This window comes from Micrasema longulum, unplaced genomic scaffold (genome assembly GCF_059751315.1).
Source record: "Micrasema longulum isolate JH-2025_06_02 unplaced genomic scaffold, ASM5975131v1 h1tg001395l, whole genome shotgun sequence".
NCBI classification, from domain to species: domain Eukaryota; kingdom Metazoa; phylum Arthropoda; class Insecta; order Trichoptera; family Brachycentridae; genus Micrasema; species Micrasema longulum.
Window position 1 is genome coordinate 203,038 of NW_028278581.1, and position 12,627 is coordinate 215,664.

The following is a 12,627-nucleotide window of genomic DNA, read 5'->3' on the forward strand; positions in this document are numbered from 1 at the left end:
TACAATTTTTTTTTGTACTCCTCGGAGTTACAAAAAACTTATTTCGACAGAACAATATTTAAATTAGGATATGGAAATAATAATAATATTGTAACAAGTAATAATATGTACATAAAATTAAAATGAGATAGCAAGTTAAGTATATAATACAAAAAAATTAAAACAAATCTCAATAAAAATAAATATTAAACATTTACATTTAGTAAGAAAGAAATGTCCGAAGAAAAAGCTGAACTTAAAACTAAATTTCACCTTCCACGTACCTCCTCAAGTAGTTATTTTTTATAGTCATTTTTTGGCATTTTATAGGACTCCGGTAGCCTGTTGTACTCACTACAAGCAAGATACAGCAGAGACCTTTGACTTAGACCATACCTTGTCGTGCGTGATCCAGGTACGTGAATATTTTGACTCTGTCGCGTATTATACTGGTGGACGTCACGATTTAAGGTATAGCCAATATTAGTGAGAATGGACAGCCTGTTAGCAAATGCTGAGAAGTTCCTGATTAGTCCACATGAATATATCCCTACTGATCCCAATAGTTAAGATGTATTTTAAGATATTTAATTTTTTAAAAATCCACTTTTTGAAATAAAAGTCTTGTATTTTATAAGCAAGGTAAATAATAAAGCAACTCCTTTATAAAAAAATAAAAAAATATACTAGTTAGAAAGTTTATTTATTTAAACTTTATTTACGCCTTGAAACATCGTTTTTGCAATCTCATAATACGGTTTGACCACAAATGGGAGAATGTCAGTAAGTTTGTAAATGTCTTTGACATGCGTATCCATTGGTATACCATATATGTTTCTTATACTCTTTCTTCTTTAGTTATTTTTCTAAAATTCTCTTAACAACTCTCTAGCGAGTAAAATCCAGCCATGTCTACAAACATTTAGACATACTCAAAATGTTCACGTTTTTAGTAAATATTAGGCAAATTAAAAAAAAACACATATTTTTCTTCCTTTAAAATAAGGAAGCTGTCACTTTATGTGCCACTTAAAAATCGCGTTCAGTCTTAGAGTTTCATTAAGTTTGCTGAAATTACGCAAGCTTTCAGGAGTTTTCATCCATGGATTGAACGCCATCTTTACCCATCGTAATAATAATATCATCCCTTACCTTCCAACCCCCAGTTCTGGGTTTAAACTAAGAAATTACAAATTACAAGAAATTACGACATCGGTCGTAACGGAGTCCCATCCTTTTTAGGAGGTTGAACGTATAAACCAAGGGCGGGTTCATAAAATTTAAACAAATAGTCATTATCATTTAAAATATCAATTTTTTTCTCATAATATCAACATAGACAAAAAACCTGTTCATAACGTAAACGCGGACATAATATGGAAGTTTAGGAGTTATGATTTGTGCGAAATATTGTTTTTATTTTGGTTATAATAAAAAGAAGGAAGGAATAGATGAAAGAAGGATAAAATGTGTATATAAAAATATATTTATAAATATATTTATATTTGAATATATGTATTTGTGTGTGTATATATGTATATGTGTATGAATGTTTATAAGGGTGCACACGTGTGTGTGTGTGTTTGTGGAGATATATAAATAAACATATGTGTTAGTCTGTCTTAGCACGGTTCTTCTCCTACTAGACATTACTTTATAAAATATGAAAAAAAAAAATGAATAAAATCAAATATAAAAACAACAAAAAGTAAAAATTTTAGCTTGACAGACACATTTCGTACTTATAATCCTCACCATTAATCCCTTTCCGCGCCTAATGGTGTATAGGACAGTGCATTGATACACCAATCGCAGTATTTCTTAACCATTTTTGTTACACTAAGGTAAAATGATTAGCCTTACGCTTCAGGGCCCCAATTACAATAGTAATCATAGGCGGCGGATGATTAAAAACTTGCAGTGAATTGATGCTAAATGTTTGCGGCGTTGTGCGAGTTTAAACAAAGTTTTATTAAACGGTGAATAGCGAAAACGCTTTTTAACAATTTGAAATGCGTGCGGACATAACTCGTCAAAAAAGCGAAGAAAGGCAGCAGATGACAAACACTGTTGAATATTTCCCTCTCTAAGGAAATATACATAGTGGCCACTGAAATCAGCTAATGATAAGGTCATAAGATCTTTACATGCCTGGACTTCCACATTCCTTTCTAATTTTTTTAAATCTTTATATTACAATAAATTTAGAAATTTCAAATTTTCTCAAATGTTAATAAAAAGTTAAGCTTAATATGGCTTGCTTTGTGGCATTTTATAAATAATTCATGAGGTTTCTGAAGCTTACTAATTATATTTTATTCTTTATTTCTTTTGTCATATATTATCCAAAATAAATAAACGTAGATAATTTGGAGAATGATATGCCGTCACAAACGTATCTAATTTGAATTTAATTAACTGTACCAATTATTAACCAACTTTCCACGAACCACCTTGGACTGCCTAGTGTTGCGAAAGGAACCAACATTACACGTTGGCTTCCTCGCTCAAATTTTGAGCAGAATTTTCATGAAGCGAGTGAAAGGCGTGTAATTATAACGTTTAGCTGGAAAGTCGTGGGAGAATCATAGTCAAACGGCAAATTCGTACAAATATGTAAAATGCAACAGATTTTCATTCAAGTATTGATTTTATGATCTTGAATGCACCACACTTCATTATTAAACAATGTCAAATAATATCATTTTGTTAAGTTAAAAAACCTGTTTTGATCGTTTATAAAATCCAAAATATTTATTTAGATATTGTCAGGTCTATTGAGGATTTTAGAGTTACAAATTAGGCGAAAGTGTAAATCTGAGTCAAGTATGATTGATACAATTAAAAAAGGGTCTCTGAGATGGTTTGGTCACGTAGAACAAATGGACGACGATAGAATGGTAAAAAAGTAAATATGTCAAAAATTAACGGTAACGTGAGACGAGGACGACCAAAGAAGACGTGGCATTATCAGATAAACCAAAATCTTTAGTCTCGTCATGTCGAAAGCAGACGAAACCGAAGGGTATGTATGACAAGATGTATGAATGTGGAAGAAGCTAGGAATATATGCCAAGATAGACGTGTGTGGCAGTCCATTCTCTCTGCTTTCCGCTACGGGGAAAAAGCGTGATGGTAGTAGTATGTTAAATGTTTCACCTTTATTTTCATTCAAACCAAGATTGAAATATCACTATCTAAATATTTGAGTTTTTCCTTTCTTCTTCTTCTTCTTTCCTTCCCAGATGGGAGATCCTTTCCGTCTTCATAGAATAGTGTTAATATTTTCTTTTGTCAATTTTGTATATTTTTTTTAAAATTCAGTATAATTTTCTAGAATATGTCCATGTACTTGTAATTTTCTCAAACTGAATGGTTTGGGTAGGTAGGAACAAATTGCCTTAAGGCAATATGCCAGCTCTTATATGTAAATATATTGTAAATGTATATAAAGTTTCCGATAGTAAAAATAATAATAATAATGAACACATTGATGCTATGAATAATAAATCCTTTAAACTTTAAAGTTTTGTTAGCAGAACATCTAATAATTTTTATAATAAAAACATAAATATGAAAACATTTTGTGTCATGTTATGTTATGTTTTATCACAAAAAATATTTTACTCACTGAATAAAATACCAGTTTTAACTCAAAATATGTACTTGACATGTAAAAATTGCAAGAAAATAATCCAAGCAAATTCACTAGATACAAAAATACCCGTTCTTAAGCTAAATATATTTTTTATAACCGATTTACGTGCGATTTTCAGAGAAATATAGATCTTTGCGCTGTGCGTGTTAGTAGATATTAAAATGTTCAATCTAAAATGTAAAAAGAAGTAAGGAGCATAAATATTTTAATCATCGATCTACCGGGGTCGCATTTCCTCAAATGAATGCATTTACAAAAAAATGGAAAGATTTTGCCTTTGGCGTATTTAAAAAGTTTATATTTGAATGTTTGCGAACAGCATTTGTTTTTTATGGATCTCAATAAGATTCTTTTTTTAAATTCTTTATAATTTCCACCCATTTATTTAACTGGATTTTTGGTAATACTAAAATAAAATAAAATTCAATAAATTTAAAAAAATCGTATTCCTACATATGTACACCCATTTGTTGGTGAAAAGACCAGAGTTTGACGTTTGCAAAAAGAATGCCATATTTGAAAAAATATTTATCTTTATGTTCAACCATAAACAAGTACTTAGGTACCTACTTAAATTCAATATTTAAATATTATCAATTTTTATTTTTGGAATCTAACCATAAACAAGTATCTAGGTACCAGCTTATTAATGAATGAATGTCTTTTCTAAGGTTATAGCAGGCAAATCAACGTTCGGGCAGAACAACGTTTGTTGGGGTTCGCTAGTATATTATAGTTATGTAACACTCTTTGTAAACAATTTTATGTAACCAATAACGAGAAAGCTACTAATCGGACTTTATTAAATTTATAATATGTATCTTATCATTTAATAATTCCTTGATGGCTCTCCTATAAAAAATAATAAAAATAAATCAAATAAAATAAGGCATAATTCGCCAGTAATTTTTTGAATTTTTGTACTATTAATTAAACGGCAAGACTGCGAGTAGATTCAGCGGTAGAGAAATTGAACTCCCTTTCTAGTATATGTGAATGATCTTTCTTGGAATTCTTCCTTCATCTTCTCTGTGATAGATCACTTTAATGGTCACATATAAGGTCTCACACAGATTACAAGCAAAAGGATCGTCGTTACATCTAACAAATACATAATTCTATCGGCCTACCTAATACATAGCACTTGGTGACTTATCAATGCCGTAAATCTGGAATCGGATGAGATTCAAGACACTTAATTTTTATTATCATTTATAAAAAATACACATAAAATGTGAAATGGTTTTGAAAATCAATGCTATACAATAATATATATACGAGTAGAACTAGACTTAAGACTAGTGTTTTTGACTCGATGAATACTCACCGGTAAAATTCCTGTTCAAAAAAATCGAGTGCGGTGGTCCTGGGTTCGATTTCTGTTGGAGTTAACATGAAATATTTGGTAAAATTTTATGATTCACAGCAATATTTTTTTTTTTTTTTTTTTTTTTATTGAAAAAGAAATATTTGCGTTCTTATGATTTACCCAAATATTTAATTTTGAGGGCCATTTTCAACGAGTTGTAAATAACTCACTATTAGAAAATGGAATCGAGTTGGGGTAGAGTGGGATTCGAACCACGGACCTTTGGTCCGTGAGTCCGAGACACTAGCCACAGGACCACAACCCGATTTATGATAATATGATAAAACAATACAAATTCAGGGCCCTAAACCAGAGAGGAGCTTTGAAATTTTAATATCCCCCTTCTTAAAGCCCAATCTCTGTGTGCCCATGCCTCAAATTAGACTTTACGACATTTATTTATAATACGTATCTTATGATTTTTTTTTTTTTTTTTAATAGTAAAACATTTGCGTTTTTATGATTTACGTAAATTTTTCATTTTGGGGCCATTTTCAACAAGTTGTTAATGACTCACTATTAACAAATAGGATTCAAGTTGTGGTAGAGCGGGGTGCAAACGCTGCGAAACTCGGACCTCTGATCCATGAGTCCGCGAGACTAGCCTCAGGACCACAACCCGCTTAAAAATTTACTGTCATTTAATTATTTCTTGCAGTCAACCTTTGTACTGGTGTCTGGTAGATAGAACTATTTTTTAAATTCTCCAATCGTCGGACTACACCGGTTCAGAAACGAGTATGGAAAAAAAGTCGTGTTTCATTTTACATTATCAGTTTTTCGATTATCAATTCTTACGTGGTACAATTAAAATAATATGCATTAATCGAATGCTGTAAAAATAACTTCGACATTTTCTATTTTACTTACCTACACTTAAATAATAACTCCTGTAGTTTTTTTGCCGGAAACTGTTATAATTTTTCAAACATTCAATTGTGTATGTATTTATGTAGTAAAGTAGACTTTAATGTTATATTAAATCTTTATTTATATATACATGTAATATATATCTATAAAAAAACTGTTTATTAGATACATATCCTACATATTGTCTTTTCATTTCATGAAACGCTTGTTGTTGAATATTATACCTGTTATGTAAAAGCCTTTTGGGTGTTTAAATAAATAAAAAAAACATTAATTGTCCCTGGAGTGACACCTAACGCATATGTAAGTTTGATCCCCATTACGTGAAAATTTAAATAAGTTCAGTGACAAAAACGACGTTTATTATTCGAAATAATACAAGTTTATAATATGATCAGTTTGAAAAATAGTGTCAAAGGTATCTAATGCAAATATGAAAACTAATAAATTTGTATGCAAACATGTTAGACACTGTCTATCCTCACTAGGTATTTGTAAATAGCCGTTCTGAGGTAGGCAGCGTTTACTTATTTTTTTTAGATCTTAGCTTACATTTAGAGTTTTATTTTAATTATTAGCAATATCTGAAGATAATAGAGATTTTTTAAAAATGTATTTCTGATAAAAATTAAATTATGTTTAAAAATATTAAAATCTTACTCAAATTCTTATCAAAAATAAAACTAGCAAAGCGTTTGAAACTGCTTAAAAAAAACTCTAAAAATAATAAAATCTTTAATAACAAGATACGAAATTTGATCTAATAGAATAAAAATGAATAAAGTGCCTTTGTTGTATGTGGTGTGCTAATACATTGATTTATAGACTAAAGGATTCAAATAATGGTGCGGTAATAATGATATGACATAAGTAGTTTTTTTTTCACATATTATATTATAATAACATATTTAAAAAAACTTGGTCAAGCCTAGAGTCATCTGTACAAAAATGGAATTAAAACGTGAACATTTTCGTGTGATTATTCTTTACAACTTTCGAAGTAGATTAAATCTGAATTTAATTCTACTTTGACAATAAAACACCATCAAGATCCAATATTTATCAATGGTTTATGAAATTCAATGGTGACCGCAATTTGCGCAAGGACGAATTTCGCGACGGTCGTCCAAAACCGGTTGTTGTTCCGAAAAACATTGATGCTGTGCATCAACTGATATTGAAAGATCGCCATTTGACTTATCGTGAGATTTAAGTGTCCTTGGACATAAGTGTATAGTATTTAATATTAAATGAACGTTCGGGCGTCAAAAACATTTGTTTACGTTGGATTCCACATTATTTGACAATCGCTCAAAAAAAGGCTCATGTTAAATGGTCGCAAGAAATGCTCAAAAAATATGATCGCGGTGCTTCAAAACTGGTCTGTAACATAGTGACCGGTAAAAAATCTTAGATATATTCGTATGAGCCCGAAAACTAACAGCAGTTGACGGTATGGGTGATTCAAGATGAGTTAATTTTGGTGCAACGTAAAACGGTTTATTCTGAATTGTACACAATTATTTGTTTGCCAGAAAACTTCTCAGAAATAAAGAAAACTAACCGCCAACGAAAAATCATTCTTCACCTCGACATTGCAAGCTCGAAAAAAAAATATACGCCACTAATAAACAGTAAAAAAAAATATTTTACTCGAGAGAATTTCACATACCCTTGTATATTTAAAATTGCCAGAAAAGGGTGAAAATTCCCTGTTGTACAGTGAAGTTTCATGAAAATTACTGGATAAATTAATACAAACAATCTATTTCAACGAAGCGAGGTCACTAGTTCTTCTAAATCGACCAATGATAGAGTTTTGTGAAAGATTTCCGGTTTACGGAAAGCCAACACACTAATCAGCAGAATTCACAGGAGAGAACTTGTGACGTCACACTCGGAGTAATTTTAAAACATACAAACTTGACAAAATCATAGCGCAGATAATATGATAAGTTCGTAAAAATAAATATTTTGAGTTCGTACTAATTTTTGTCGACATGAGCTGGATTCAACTCAGCGGGGAGCTGTTAATATTTACATATTACAACAGAGGAGAATAACATTTTAGAGAAGGTAGCATAGAAATCTAAGCATTTATAGCCCTTATGACTTTCAGGCCTCGCGACGCATAGTATGTAGGCGAAATAATTCAATTAAATAAATCTCACCCGCATAAAGAAAGGTTTTTGCTCTTTGACTTCACAAACATCAAAGAAAAAAAAATTGGATGAATACGGATGTTCAGCTATTATTAATTTATTATTAAACTATGTTCTTACTTATAAATTAAAAAGAAAAAAGGAATGTAACCCGCAGACAAACTTCGGCTTTGCGGGAACAAAAATACAATTATGTATGTTACTGATTTGTCAAAATAAATAAAACTTAAAAAAAAAAAAAACTATGGGCAGAATAATGAATGTTGGACACTGTGTAAAGTGGCCACTCAACTGCCTAGACTTCTATGCAACCTTTTAAAAAAAATCCTAATTTTTGTTGAAATATATTAATATATAAGCTTAGTTTATAAGTCTTATTAACAAATACATTAAAAAAAACATCGAACTTCCTCAGTGATAAGTATTTTTACGTCAATGTGCAGTGTTCCTGCTCTTGTTAAGTCAGTTAAGTCAGTCTACGTTTGACATTGCTCACTCCGTTTTGAAATATAAATTATATTATAATACACTATGTTATCGTGCAGGTTTAGTAAAACATTAATTGAATGGACGTGTGTTTAACGCTTAGAATTAGTTATATGTGATTGAAGGGTGGAATCGACGTTACCCATTGGATTAATTACAAATATTGATAATGTAAGCATGTAATTGATAGGTGGGAAGTTGGATTGATGTTAAGTCTAATTAGTAAGCGCGTACCTATATTAATTACTCACGACGGAGATGTTTGTGGATCTGGAAATATTTGAATAATTTGAAATTATACCTATTAACAAACATTCAAAACAACAAAAAAGAATATTAGTTATGTCCTTAATTAAACTCTTGTTATAAATTCCTTTATTTTTTTCAACATGCATACGCCTCATCTTTTCAACAAAATAAATTATGATATAAACGTAAATAAATAACTAACAAAATAATCAAAATACGAATGGTTTTTTGATCAATAAAAAAGGCTCCTATGAATAAAAGCGATGTATGAAATCAGAAAAACAAGTTAAAAAGATAGGATCAGGACACGGCGAGTCTGGCCAAAACTTTTTGTTTTGGGTCTAGTACATTGTGCAGCGTGTGCTTGCGGTGAATTCCTGACTGCCCACTCCTGGAAATGGAGAAAGACATGATGGTTTGTAGTCTGAGCAATGTATCAAGACCTGCTTAGTGTACCGAGCTAGTGGCAAATAGGAGCAACTTGAGGGCGTTTTCTGCATTTGTGGGTGATTTTTCAATTTTTTTTGTTGATAAAAAGAAATATTTGCGTTCTTATGATTTACCTAAATATTTCATTTTGACGGCCATTTTCAACGAGTTGTAAATAACTCACTATTAGAAAATGGAATCAAGTTGGGGTAGAGTGTGATTCGAACCACGGACCTTTGGTCCGTAAATCCGAGATACTAGACACAGGACCACAACCCGATTCAACCTGGTTCAAGAGTGGGACTTGTTGGGGGCTTCTTGATCTCGACCGATAACCTCCTGGCCTACAACACCTGTAAATAACCGATATACGGGAAGAATGCACACATGTTGGTCGAAGTGCAGAACTCATGTCTGTGCCGTCTTTTTCCTAATCTAGGGGAAGGTGAGGGTAATTAATCCTTTACCAAACAGGTGTCACGGGACGTGTCTGGGGCCTGAGGCTTTTGACTGCAGGTGCCTCTGTCAGAAGACATCTTTTTCTGAGGACTTTGCTGATCACGAAATATACATATCCACTATTGTTTTTGCTTGATGAGGTAAAATTATTCAATAATTACAAATTGAGTAGGTATGAGTGGTGGAAAAGTTGGTTTGCAACCAGTAGTCTTTGGGTAAGTCTGCTGCTTGTTGATGCTTCGCTAGTAACCGGCCTTGAGTGTCACCTGGGGGCGTTCTGGTGCTCTAGAGAGTGATAGAATTGTCTTCACCATGTAGACAATAAACAGGAAGGGGGGAGGGAAGAAATCAAACAAGCTTTTAGGTTACAAATATAATTTTATGATTATTCATTTGGAAACTAGTATTTCAAACCATACTTCTAAAATCTATATTTTTTTGATAGGATACCATTGACATATTATGTATCACATTTCACTCATAACGATGCACGGGACAAAAGTGAGATCCAACACGAACATGACGAAAAATTTCCTTAGAGGAACGAAAATGAGAACTCTACGCTCCGTTGCACACAGAACTTTTAAAGATGTGATCAGAAATGAGACGATAAGGTCTGTCTGTTTTGTTAAAGACATATTGAGGTTGGCAAGAAGCAGAAGGCGCTTTTGAATAGACCATGTGGACAGCATGGAAGATACGAGGCTTGCAAAAATCATTAATTCTGAAAACCCCGGAATCAGAAGTCAACCAGGAAGGTCGCTAGAAAGATGAAGGGACAGCTGAATGCTATCATCCTAGCACAGTTTATCATCACAAACAGGACATACGATGTACCTCAAGGTGTACTACAGGGTGCTCACCATGCTCCTTTGCTATTTAATCTGTACATCAATGATATAAAAAATCCATTTTTTACTTCATCGGTTTGGCTCTTTGCTGATGACACTAAAATTCTCAAACAGATTGACAGCCCTTCCGATTATTCACTATTACAATCTGACGTATTGTCTTTTAGCACCTGGTGCTCATCTAATAATCTACATCCCAACTTAAGTAAGTGCAAAGTTATGAGATTTTTTCGTCGGCAAAGTCCAATCATAAACGACTACTCACTGAACGATGAAATATTATCATCTGTGTCTAGTATACAAAATTTGGGTATTATACTTGACACTAAACTTTCTATGACTATTCATATTGAACACGTTATCAATAAATCCTTAAAACTTCTTGGATTTATTAACAGAAGCACAGCTGACTTCAAATATATCAAAACCCTTAAAACTCTCTTCTTTTCCCTAGTTCGCCTAGAATATTCTTCTGTTATCTGGTCTCCATATTATGATGTTCACATCAAGAATATTGAACTAGTTCAACATCAATTTTTAAGAAAGATAGGCTAGAGCTTGGGCTTATCCAGAGACCAATAAACGTGAAATGAGTTAAAAACTACCTTGAATATATCTTCTCTTCAAGACATTTGAAATAAATCCGACCTTATAGTCCTATTTAAAATTCTCAACTTACTTTTTGATGCGCCTGAACTACTGAGCTCGATAAAATTAAATATTCCAACTAGAAACCTCAGACAAAACTTACTCTTTCATACTGATAACCATAGAACTAACTATGGTTTTCATTCCCCTATGCCCAGAATTCTTAGGTCTGCCAACAAACATACCAGTCTTGATTTCTTTGATAACAAGTTGTCTTCTTTCAAACGATCACTGAACCGAATTCAATTATAAACACCTCTCTCCCGCTTCCACTCCCACAAAGTCTACTAAAACCTAATAAGTCTTTCTAATTTTGTTATAATAATTTTCTATGTATAAATGTGTCCATAAAACTGCCCATTGGGCGTATATATAGAAATAAATATTAATAAATCAATACGTTCTAGACCAAGGGGAAAAAGGGAAAAATAACTCTTTAGGGTATTGAATCCAGTCCTTGTCTACTAAAATTTGGACAAATTAGAAATATCGTCGACCTATAATTAAACGTAGTTATACAAAAAGCAGCCAGCCATAGAAAAGTGAAACTGAGATAATAGCATATTTATGAAACGAGTGAATAATCAAATTTACACAACAGTTGGAATGTTTTTTGCTTTGACACATTTGACAACAATGAACACACAAGTTTTTTTTTATATTACAAACAAGAATATAATAATGTATTTGATTAGTTTTAATGATTTTCAACGTACCGTCAGATTTTTCTAATCCTGTGGATGTTTTTTCCAAATTGAGAGATGCCGTTTTTGTGATCGACAACATCTTCAAAAGGTGATTATTACAGTTTTTAGTATTAAAGCGGTCTGGATTTTTTTAGCAGAACATAGAATTTACCTTATTGAACCCAATAATTCTAATATCTCATTTTGTTCAAAATTGTAAACTGGCTGCTTTCTGCATAATAAAATGCAAAAAGTTCTATAAGGGTTTCAATATATAAATGAATTTTACGTTTCAAATAAATTTAGAAAGTTAACTTAATTTAATGTGCCCGGGTAACTTCAAGGTAGGTTTAACAAAATACTTCTTATCATTGTATTATTTTGCTTGTCGGCCTTAAACTAATTTTGTTAATGATAACACCATAATTAGAACGACCAAATCATAAAAGAATGATACCACAATCATAATCGTATTTATTGTGATTAAAAAACTTATTTCCTAGCTGTTTCTTTTTAAAAATATTAATGGTTCTGCTTGCCGTATGGCACGACGCGGAATTGTAGCTAAATTATTTAGACTAAACTCGCACGAATGGCATAAACCGTCATGAAATCTAATGTTTCAGAGGTAATACGGGGGCAGCGAAACTTGATGAATAGGTATTTGTACCTACTTTTTCTGCCACTCTCTAGCAGATGCCTTCACGATATTGTGCAAAAAAGGCAACTGCGCGACGGACTGATTATGCAAAACTCGTCGCGTTGTCTTGTTTTCTGCACC

The 12,627-nt window shown here is 32.1% G+C and overlaps 1 protein-coding gene across 1 annotated transcript in view; it reads left to right on the forward strand.

Moving 5' to 3' along the window:
* Nucleotides 1-311: 311 nt before the first annotated feature.
* LOC148275545 (choline/ethanolamine transporter flvcr2a-like) overlaps nt 312-12,627 on the forward strand; it is a 132,411-nt gene continuing 120,095 nt past the window's right edge. The window contains exon 1 of the mRNA XM_088235557.1: nt 312-394. The gene's annotated coding sequence lies outside the window, so the exon portion shown is untranslated. The remainder of the gene's footprint in view (nt 395-12,627) is intronic.